General features: G+C 32.3%; 1 long non-coding RNA gene across 1 annotated transcript; it reads left to right on the top strand.

Moving 5' to 3' along the window:
• Window positions 1-316: 316 nt before the first annotated feature.
• LOC129807177 (uncharacterized) lies at window positions 317-2,319 on the top strand. Its single transcript, XR_008752246.1, has 3 exons — window positions 317-683; window positions 1,689-1,857; window positions 1,928-2,319. It is a non-coding gene; the product is annotated as an uncharacterized LOC129807177 (long non-coding RNA).
• The last annotated feature ends 9,816 nt before the right edge of the window (window positions 2,320-12,135 follow it).

Here is a 12,135-nt window from a genome sequence, read left to right as displayed (position 1 = left end):
ATGAATTTAAGAGTATCGTAGTATCAATTTAAGAGTATTGTGCACTGAGAAAAAAAGTGAATCTTAAAATTATATTTTTTGACGACTTAATTTTATTCTGCCAAAAAAGATTAAATTTTATTCTAAAAGAATAAATTTTAGTATTTTCATTCATATCCCAGATTAATTTTTAGTAGTTTTAGTCTTAAATTCAATTTTTTCGGAGACTTATTTTTATTCTTCACTCTCTCTGTGAGAGAAAGAAACGAATATAGTGCACAGCAATGTGTCCGTGCTATGTGAGAGAGTGAGAAAAAGAATTGTGCGACTGACGTGAGATAGTCAGCCATTTTGGCAGTGAACGCCAAGCTGTTAGCAGCACAAGAGGTAAATAATTTTCTTCTTTATTTTCTTTTACTAATTTGCGATGATTGTTTCAGGAAGATGGATAGCAAATAGTAACTGTGAAGACCATGAAGATATCTGTCAACTTGAGAATTCAATGGGATCTTAGGTTTGTGCGAGATTCAGGGGGGACCAAGTGAGGAAGAAGAAAAAAGCGTGTGGAAGAATGCGGCGTTTTCAGGAAAAAACATTTGGAAATTCCAGATGCTGGAGCCCTCTCCAAGTGTTCATTCGACCAGTTCATTGGAGACGTAATCCTCCTGAAACATCATCTGACGAAGTGGACGGAAGAGAATGCGGTAAGTGCAATACAAATGTCCAAACCGTCCTAACCTATCTTCCCCGTGGGGGCGTCCAGTGCATCCGGGGCGTCGACATAGATTTGTGTGTTAATACAAGACAAGCTAGTTTTTAGTGGAAATCTTTGTGAATTATCTTTTAAGATGGACTTTTTCAGTTTCTGGATACACGTTATGTAATTTTTTATGCAAGTTAAATGCTTTGTGATTGCGAGTCTTAAGCTTTAGTTGGTATTATAGGAGTTTTTGAGTTCCCGCATGAAAGATTAGTGAAATTTCAATTAATATCCTTATCCATTGAAGGTGTAGTTGGACTTCTATGTGTTTCCGGGTGGAAGTTAGATAATATTCAATAACCTGGGTCTTTAGTAAATGTATTTGGAGGGTTTGAATTTCGTGGAGCAAGTTGACTATAAGGCTTGTTACCTTATTTTAAGGTAGAGCATGGACCGTAGTGTCCATTAGTAGCCAAAGGAGAAGAGGCATCAAAGGGCAGCTTGGTTTCTTATAGTTTTTGTACAGTCTAGGGATCTTATATTTCGGTATATGTTTTGTATTTTTGACGAATCTAATAGTAGATTGGTATAGTTGGTAAAATAATCTTAACCATTTAAGGACGATTGGGTCACCGGTGTCCCGAAAAAGAAAATTTTTCCAACACCCTTCTAAAGTTTGGTTTAAAAAGGCAGAAAAAGTGATTTTTTTTAGACACCCAATTTTTTACCCTTTCGTCCTTAAAGACTTAATTTTTAATTTGTGAATATGTACGCAAGATGCGCAAGGAAGTCCAGGGTTACGTGCAGATAATAGGGCTTTCTCATGGAATAGAATAACCGATATTTACATATATTTAGAAAGATTTTTTTTAATGAAAATACCGCTTATTTTAATTAGTATTTATTCTACCCTAAATTGTAAAAAATATATTTATAATTTCTCACAAATTAGCTTTTTTATACTTAACTCATTTATTGAATATTTGTAATGATGTTTCAAATATTTCAGATGATGATGGACTTTAACTCTGAAAAATCAAACGTCATCGGTGATAGTGCATCTTTTACAAACAATTTTGCTCGGATTGTCTTGTCACTAAGCTCTTGTACATCATAGTCCAAAGATAAGGCCAATAAGCGGCTATTGAAGAAAATGTATGATCCCCTTACAACAAAAGGTAATAATGATCAGATCACTCTTTATATAGTATTATCCTAAAATTTAATTTCTTTTTTTGTGTGTTTCAGGCTCACAAGATTGTATCCTGTTTCTCTTGCTCAAGGCTTTGATTCTCCTAGACCGTGAGAGTGGTAATAAGATATCAATAATTTAAGACGCGGTTACTGGTTATACTCTTAAAATTATGAAAAATAAAACTTAATTTCATTCTGCATAATGACTTATTTCTATTCTTCTTTATTCTTGAAATTAATCTTCTGCAGTCTTAAATTTAATCTGATAGCTTCTTAAAAAAAAGATTTAAAGTTATTCGAAAAAAATCTTATTTTCAGTTCCGACTTGATTTTATTCTTTATAGGACTAATATTAAGAATAAAAAAATCTTAATATTTTTTAAGCCCTAAAAAGACTAGAAATTATGAAGAAAAGAATAAATTTTAATCTTTTTTTTCTCTCAGTGGGTATCAATTCAAAAGCATTGTGGTATCAACTTTAGAACATTGTGGCATCAATTTAAGAGCAACGTGGTATCAAGTCAAGAGCATTGTGGTATCAACTTTAGAGCATTGTGGCATCAATTTAAGAGCAACGTGGTATCAAGTCAAGAGCATTGTGGGATCAATTTAAGAGCATTGTGGCATGAATTTAAGAGCATCGTGGCATCAATTTAAGAGCATTGTGGCATCAACTTAAGAGCACTGTGGTCTAAAGTTGATGCCACAATGCTCTAAAGTTGATACCACGATGCTCTTAAGTTGATCTTACAATGCTCTAATGTTGATACCACAATTCTCTTAAATTGATGCCACAATGCTCTTAAATTGACACCATTCCTTTAGAATCAATGCCATTTGTTGCTAAAATTCGGGTTTTTCAAAATCAATGCCAAAGTGCTCTATAATTGATGCCAAAATCTCTTGAAGTTCAATACAGGATTCTCTAGATTCAATGCCATTTGTTGCTAAAATTTGGGTTTTTCAAAATAAATGCAAAAATGTACTAAAATTAATTCCACCATTTCATTAGTTTTGGAGCAGAATTCGAAGTTAATGCCAAAATTGATCCAAATTTAAGAGATTTTGGCATACTTTTGACATTGAATTTATGGCATTGATTTTAATGCCATTGTTATTGAATCTCTCTATACTTCAAATTTTTTTTTCTATGCATATATCAGGCGAATGGGGTCATGTTTGGGCTCGTTGGAAATGTCTTGGAATTTCCGACAAAACTGAACCGGTTCCAATATTTATTCGAAATTCAATTATATAATCAGTTCTAAATTATTTTAGAAAATGTTTTGAGTGATTTATAAATCTGTTAAAATCGGTTCTGAACCGGCAATGAACCGATTTTGAATCGATAAGTAATTTTTGTCCGAAAATCAATTTTATTGCTCTTACAATTATTTTGTGGGATCTTTCAAGTATTTACAAATCGGTCTAAATCGGTTGAGAACCGGTAAACTGTAAATGATGCGAAAGTACTTTTGAGGGATTACATCTAACGCACGAGTTCGAGCTCTTCGCAAAGCCTGGGATGCTTTGCCATCCCCTTTCCTTAATATGGTTTATTTAATTAAGGATACCGTCTCAATTATACCATACGATCTACAAGTATATCGAATCCATTTTTAATAAAATCTGTTTTATCTTATATCTATATATTTTTTTAATAATTAAAATTTCTTTTTCCATAACATAAAGAACAACATTACGAAATTGATCTAAAATTGTGTTTTTCTAGTTTTTTTTCGAAAAGAGATCATAAGTATTTAACCAGTGACTCTGAAAAAAAAAAAACATTTCGGTGGCCAAAAACTGTCTCACCCTCCTCCTCCATTGTGACTCAATAAAGATATTAAAACTAGATCCTAGCTTCTCATGCTTTCTTTCTAAATTGTAATCAATACGTTTGCAAAGTAGATATAATTGTGGCTGTGCTCCAAAGCATTTATAAATATTTCATTTGGTTTAAGTGAATGTGTAAAGAATAGCACAAAAAGAAAATCCAGCCTTTACAACTTGAATAAACATAACAATATTAATATCGTACATCCCAGCAGCTTTAAGCCCAAAAGGATTTTGGGACGCACGCATCATCATCAGAAAAACTTTTTGATCGCTCAAATCGAATTCGTACCATTTTGTCAAGTACAAGTCGACAAAAATATTTGTGGTCTTTGAATATATTAATTCTCCAAATATGCACAATAAACTAAATTGTAAATAAATTCCGAGAACAAGTGGTACGAATATAAGATTTGTTTCGATACGAATTATGTAAAATAGGAGCATTATTATCACTGAACTCGATAAAGTTTGAATTGTAAAGACAAAAGAGTAAACATCATTGAACATTTTAAGATTTTTTAGAATTTTGCAATGAAAAATATAGATAGTTTTTAAAACCTTTTTCTTGTTTTCGAGATTAGAATTATCTAACTGTTTAATCATATCGTGAAAAATATTTTGTATGGCTATAATGTAGAATCCAATAGTTATCAAAATGTATTCGCAAGGTGTAGCTATGATCGTTATGCTTGGTAAAATGAAAGCTTGGTTAATATGATGGTAAATATTTGACTCATTCTGCTTCACAGGTATCCAAGGAATCGCAAAAATCACCAAATTGATATAAATGGCATATGCAATTACTCCAGCTGCGGCCATGTTATAAAGTACACAGATAATTCTGAAATTAATATTGACCGTTCAGTTCCTTTAGAAAATGTTCTGGGCTCTTCACTAAGTTTCTTTTTCATGGAAGTGCACAAAACAGTGAGGTATTATCAAGAAACTTAGTACTAAAAATAACTAGAATATTCATAAAATTTTTAATAATTAAAAAACACATTAGTGAACAGCTCATTCTAATAAAACTTACTTTTTAAATATCCTTATAAAGAATTGGATGGTACTGAAATGAGTTTCTACAGACTGTCTTATTGCGTCAAATGTACAATCTTGATGAAGTCCTCGGATCCACAACAGTAGCTCATATAAATCCTTTTCATTGGTTAAGACGGTCAGTAGTTTTACTAAAACTTGCACAACACCTAAAAAGATCTCAATAACCATAACTGCTTCCAATATAGTGCCATTGAGATAGATGAAAGCTATAATTATTGATAAAATGTAGTAGATAAGTACAACAAGAAAGGTGTATTTTTCAAGACCAAATAAAATTTTTCGTGAGAAAAAAGAAAAAGTTAAAATTTTAATTACAAGATTGAGAAAATTCTCAATCTTGATAAATTCCGAGTAGCACTCAGTTGTATCAACCATTCTGAACAAAAACTTCCAGGAGACTAAAACAAACAGATTTTATTGGTTATTGAAATTCAAATGACACAATAAGTAGGGGAGACCGGGGCAAAAAGTCACAAGACGGATATTTTATTTTTTTACAAGCTACCCTAGCGCCCCAGAAATTTCTAATTAGTGCAGTTTTAAAGGAAATTTGCTGCTCTACAACTTTGTGAAAGTCATTTTCCTCTATTGTGTGAGGAAATACATTTATCGAGCTGTTTTCTATAAGGTAATTTTATGACCATTCTCAAAAATGCTGGGGCAAATAGTACCAGGTATGGGATATTATCATAATTTAATTTGCTTTATTACAGGCCTTCATAAATTTAAAAAAAATAGCTAGATGACATATTTTTATAGAAAATTTATTCCTCTACACTTTTTTAAAACACAGTTTTCTCTATCTGAACGAGAAAAGTGCTTTTCAAGCTATTTTAGAAAAAAAAAACACACAAGAGACTGCTAATCGTTTGACCAATGCTAACAAAAAGCGGTGAAACATGGAAATGACGTTTTTTCTCACCGTGAGACATCAGAAAATTGCTTCGGTTTTGTTACTTTTTGCTCCATACCTTTTGTCAAGGGCATGACATTTCCTATGTTTCCCATATGTTTCTAGCGCGTCAAAAAAACTTTTGGGTTTATTAGCTATTTTCTGTCAGTTTAGAATGAATTAGCAAATAATAGTAATACAATACAAAATAAAAGCCAATTTAATATAGAATAGGCAACCGCAAACCCCAAATTGGCAACCTATGTAGTTTTGGAGATATCTCGTGAAATGTGTACGAAAATGGAAAAATTTTCACTAAATTGGTCGCATTTTTCAGAGTTAATGCCTTTTGTTACTTTTTACCCCAAGTGGTCATTTTTAATAAAGGGATTTCTGGAGAAAAGGATCTTTGTAAAATTTCAAAATAGATAGTGGTTTCGTATTCAAGGAGTCCAAATCATTTGGGAAATATTTACCAGTGCATCAATTTTGCTAAATAAGTAGGTCAAAATTGATATCTTCTGTAAGGAAAACATTTTAAAAATAGGGTTAAAAATTTCAATATTTTTTATTTTGTGAAATCCTAATTCGAATTCTAAGAAACTTACGATTTTGAAGAAGGTCTATGGAGGCCATCTATGGAAAAAAATTTAAGCCGCTGTCTTTTTTATCTTGTAAGATATTAGATTTTCAAATTTTCAATTTGTAACTTTTTGCCCCAGTGTCCCCTATGGTTTTCATAATAAAATATTTAATGACTAGTATTAATGATATAGCACTGCGAATGAGTTTTGTTTTGATAAGTTTAAAGTGCAAAATTTCTGCATGTGTCCATTCCCAGGATATCATCATAAGTAAAACGAGTGAAACAGTTAAATATTTTATAGTAAAGATTGGGTCAATATCTAAAAGAATAGAAAAGATTGATTCCAAACGTACAAATTAATTCCCATACGCAATTAGTTTATAATAATATTGAACCGGGATGTTTTAATATGCCAAAGCAAAAAAGTCAAATTTTATAAATCTTATGTACTTCTCTTTGAACTCAAAAATACAACAGTAATTATATACAATCTGCTTTTTTTTGGTGACCCCAATATGTCGACAACTCGTAGTGACATTTTTCCACTACACTCTCCTATCTTCTACAACTATATTTTCCATTAGTTTCTCTCGAAATTAGCACACCAAGAGAGTTCAGGCAGACCTTTCGTCCATGAGTACCTATGGCCGGAAAATTTTCCATTTTATAAATTTTTGAAGGTCGAATTTCAGCTACTTTGAAGGGCTCATTTCTCAATCAATTTGCCAAATATGGATTCTTTGAAGGGCCTTAAAATTTTCAATGAGACTGCATCGCTCTTGATTGATAAGAAACCAGTTAAGTAGTAATTAATTTATGTTGCACGAATTTATTTGTCATTTTTTTTTAAATTTAGAAACTTATCAAAATAAAATATGAACATTTGTTATTCGATGAGAACTCTTGAACTAACAAATAGATTTTTTGCTTCCTTCACCCAAATCCCCCCATCACCAGCAAAATTATTTTTCGCTAGTTTTTCATTTTTCCGCAAATAGCTAGGGTAAGAGCTCATAATTTTGACCAGTTTCTAAATTTAGACACTTTGAGGATAAAATTGGACACTGAGGGTAAAATTGGATAAAATAAATTGATTAAAATTATGGATTTTTATTCCAATATTTGATGAATATTGAATTCTATCTAAATATTTGTTCCTTTTAGAAGATTTTAACATTAAATACGTTAAATTTTGAATATGATTTGAGTTTTTTTTCTTGCCTCACAACGTCCACTTTTCACCGCATAAAGATAAAAAATGCATTCCTCTGTTTGCTTTTAAATTCGTCAATCTGGCCGTTACCAAAACTCAAGCACAAACTGTTAGAAACTAATCTGAAATTTTCGGAGAACCCTCAGATAATGTCGATTCAGGGGTTATTGCCTGTTCATATTTTTTAGTCTTTGAATGTGCTTTAAAAGCAGTGATAGATAACTTTCTAAAATAAATCTACAAAAACGGTCAAATTGACCTGTTTAAAAACTCTTTAAAATTAATACATAAATTTAAACGGTAAATAGTAATTAAAATAACTACAGACATAAATTACTGCAAGAACATAAGGGTTTAACACTTTTACAATGCATTTACATTTACACTATTAAGGTCACAATACTCCTAAAAAAGATTGTGGGTTAATTTTAAGGTGTTTGTCGGTAATAAATATAAAAAAATAGTAAAGTGTAAAATGCTTGACGGAAAGTTCGAACACTTGAGTGCGATTCTTTTCTCTTTAGTTGGATGACTTTACAACTGTTTTTTTTTATAGAATCGATAATATACACCTGATTTTGTGTGCATATAGCTTTAAAGTCAAAAATTCCAGCATTCCTTTTGGGTTGCAATTCCATTCCTTGTGCTTGAAATAATAGAATAGCCTCATTAGCCAGCAATACAACGATGCCCAAATTTTCATGAAAATTAGAACTCGCCGATAGCATATGGGAGACCCTGCGTGTTTGAGACGCGATGGATTATTCCATGTAAATAAATGTGGCAAAAACGCTAATCGAGTTATTTTAATAAAGTCTACACTAGAAAGTGTGCTAGCTATACAAAATTTCAAGATAATTTATTTATTTTATTTATTAATTTATTGTGTTTACACTCGAGTCCTTTAAAGTAATTATATGTTTTGCGTTTTGCGGCCACCGCCGCCTTAGTGTTGCTGACCAACCGGAGTGAAAACGATGGAAAACTCCTTCACAGGTTGTATAAGGTAAAGTGCCTTCACTCGACCAGGATCCTCGATTCGACCAGTGCGGTGGGCCAATTTTTGAATGTTTTGAATTTTTGAATGTAAGTTTCTATGAATTTGTCACTGATTCGTTTTATTCATCACTAAGGAAAAAATGAGGGTGCGATTAACTTTTTTTCCTCATATTTTAACACTTGTTAGGTGTAAAAATATATCAACTTTTTTTAATGTTAATTTTACACCTTTTAAAGGGTAAAATTAACATAAAAAAGGGTAATTTTAACCCATTATACACCTAAAAAGCATAATATATTTACACCTATTTCGGATCAATATTGCAGGGTAAAATAACAACAACATTTTCTAAGTACCGTTACGCAAAATTTCATTTCATTTCGTACCGGACCTCGAAGGATAAGTAGTGACTAAAAAATTTATGAAATTTAGTGTTGTGTTTTCAGAGTTTTAGAAATAATGTTTTAAACCTTTGAAGTCAAAACATACAGAAGTCTCTAAAATGCCGGATCTCGCCTGTTTCTCAGAGTGTCTACTCTAAAAGGACTCAAAATAGTAATAGAATTTAGCCGTCGATTTCAGGGACTTTAACTTCGTTACCATCATAATAGCACAAAGCAATAAAATGACAAGCAGCATATTTAAAATTTCTATTCATTATAATAAAAAAACATTAATATTTATTGATTTCATGAAATTTTAATTAAAATAATCTCCAAATTATTATAATTACGCTTGCATGCTTCTGTCTATTTAAAAAAATATATTAATAGTTCATATAACATTTTCGCATACATTTCGAGTAATAATTTAATTTAATAACAATGTCTTTATAATAACGTATTTCTGGCAGTAGAATAGAATAAATTACAAATTTTCCACGGATATAATATAAAGTATTCCATATACTATTATACTTAATTAACCACATCGCAGTTCAATGAAATGAATTCGTGATAATGGGTGTTTTATAGAAATTGAAATTTCTATTATTGTTCGCTATACGTTGATGGATCTTCTACAATCCTAGACCCTTTTTCATCTAATTCAATCCATTTACTTAATGATTTTCTTATGATGTATTCAGCTCACAATGGAGCTAATAATGCCAACACCACATTGCGGCAACAATGTTATGTCTATTTGCCATGTATTCCATGTTAAATAAATGTTATAGTTACGAAATGGTATTATGACTTTGTCAGCAAAATGTCTTTCATTTCTAATATCATCCAGGAATCGTAATTATTCCTTTACGCATGGAGGAGGTGGGGAATTGTGGATGAATAGGATGGGATGGAGTTGTATGTTGTCACAGATATAGTATAGAGGTGTAGGAGTTGTGTGTTGATACGGAATTGAATCTGTCACTCATTTGCATCTTATATTAGGGATGCTGTCTTCGTATCTATATCACAATGAACAGATTCAACAATAACGAATACCACCTATCTCAGTCTCCGGAGCACCTCCTGTTCTCATTATCATCACACCGAAACCATGCAGCAACGTCTCTGTCTCAACCCCTGAGCAATGATTGTGTTTGTGCGTTTCAATGAACGGGCTTTTGGTTACAATTAATCTTTCGTTCCGCTTCACGTACCGATGAGGATTGAAATTGCTTCAGAGACAATGTCGATGAACCGTACACTTCAATATATACATAACTACTTTATCCTAGGGATACCATTAAAAGAGAGAAATGATAGAAGGGAAGCGAACTGAAACTACTGTGCATTGTCTATACCATGCTGGCAGACCGTACCCACAAAAAGCACATATACCATCAGCAATCCTTCAATATATTTCAACTAGAAATCATTCAATGGTATAAGAAGAACCAACTGAAAGCCTCAATTGCTATATATCTGAAGGAACTCATTAGAAGATAATCAATCGAAGCTTTTCCACATGGATCTCACATATAGAGGAGGATAGGGAAATTTAGCAGATGGAAAATACATCGGAAGGCATTCATGCACTTCATGCTTCACTTAAATATTGGATAGGTATTCACTTGAAATAAAAAGGAAAAGCTCAGATGTAAACGAAAAATTTTGACCATTGAAAAATGGCTCTCATGAACCACAGATTACAAAAAAAAGATAAATGTATTTTTGATAAGATTTTTTCTTGGGATTTTAATTTTGTTTTTTATCTATTTGTTTCTTACCTTCTTCTTAACTTCCTTCATTATAGAATTGGTAAACCAGTCTCCTTGGTATTGGGTGGCCTTTTCTAGTTTCTTTTGAAATACGGCAAGTCTTCAGCTGGCTGAGCCTTATCCCTGAGGTCTTCAAAAGTCCCCAGTATTTTTCAATCAGTTGAACTTCCAAAGTACAGGATGAGGTGAATATCTTTCCCACAGCCTTGGAGTTCTTTAAAAAGATGATCGTAGAGTTTTTGCGACAATTTTTTTTTGCACTTTGACACTCCAATTCAAATGTGCCTCCCTTCCCCCTAATACAGAATAAATATGTAAATATTATCATAAAACGTGAGATGAAAAATTAGTGTAGTTATTTTGATTTGTTTTAAAGTGCTCTACTTTTGGTGGGGACGCCTGGTACTGATGGAGGCGCCTGGTGAAACATGCCGAATTTTCGATTTCTCTCCTAAAAAAATGTATTAATTGCCAGTTTTAATTAATCAGTTCAATAAAAAGGGTATCATCGACAAAAATTGTATAAATTCTCCTTTTGACGGTGTTAATTAAACTATATTTTTGAACGATATAAAATACCATTGCGGTTTTCGATGATATGTACGATATTCCAAAAATCACAATCTATTGATGTAGTTATCGTCAGACGGTTGGATCAGCAACTGTGCTAACTGTATTTGCTTCGTGTTCACATTCGTTTCAAACACCACGCAGTGATGCATCATTTACAACGAATATAGACATAAAACAAATGCAGTTAGCACAGTTGCTGATCCAACCGACGATATAGAAAGACTTATCAAAAACGTTCAGTATCGTCCAGCTGTTTCATTTTGCCTGCAATTTCAATTACATCTACAAAATGAATTTATGGCAAATGAAAATGTTTCCATGTGATGCAAAATCAATTAAATATGAATTTCCTTTCATGCCACCTTCAACAATGAATTTCTGCTCTGTGACTGACAAATTGAAATTGTGCTTCAACCCTGAAAAATATTATCTGTTCCAGGTGATATTCCCAAGCAGAGGTATTGTCATGGAAAATTCGTAAAAGGTGTTTTACGTAGAAGTGTAAAGAGACAACGGGTGGTTTTAAGAAATTCAATGGGAAACACGTGTTGTCTTCTGAAGACCATCATGTGCTATAAATAAGCTTAAGGAGTTCCATGAAAATTTCAAATTTCCTTGTATAACCTTTTCTAAGGAATTTTCCGAGGTAGCGGCTATTGTTAATTGATTAACAACACACCCAAGAGTTATCCCGGTAGGACCTTGTTTGACTTGAGAGACGATATAAAGGATGAAACCCATTTCAATCTAGGTCATGTGCCTACTCCTTGAAGATACTTGAAGCAGATTTTCGACAGCACAAATTGGCAAATCAATCGACTAGATCGGAAATGTACCTTGAGAAAAGATGGATTAGATAAGATTAGAAGAAACTCCAAGAGTGGATGTACCAAGATGTTCGTTAGTTAAAGTAATTCAGTAAATACTTTACCTAAT

This window comes from Phlebotomus papatasi, chromosome 3 (assembly GCF_024763615.1).
Source record: "Phlebotomus papatasi isolate M1 chromosome 3, Ppap_2.1, whole genome shotgun sequence".
In the NCBI taxonomy this organism is placed as follows: domain Eukaryota; kingdom Metazoa; phylum Arthropoda; class Insecta; order Diptera; family Psychodidae; genus Phlebotomus; species Phlebotomus papatasi.
This window is presented reverse-complemented; position numbering and strand designations above follow the sequence as displayed.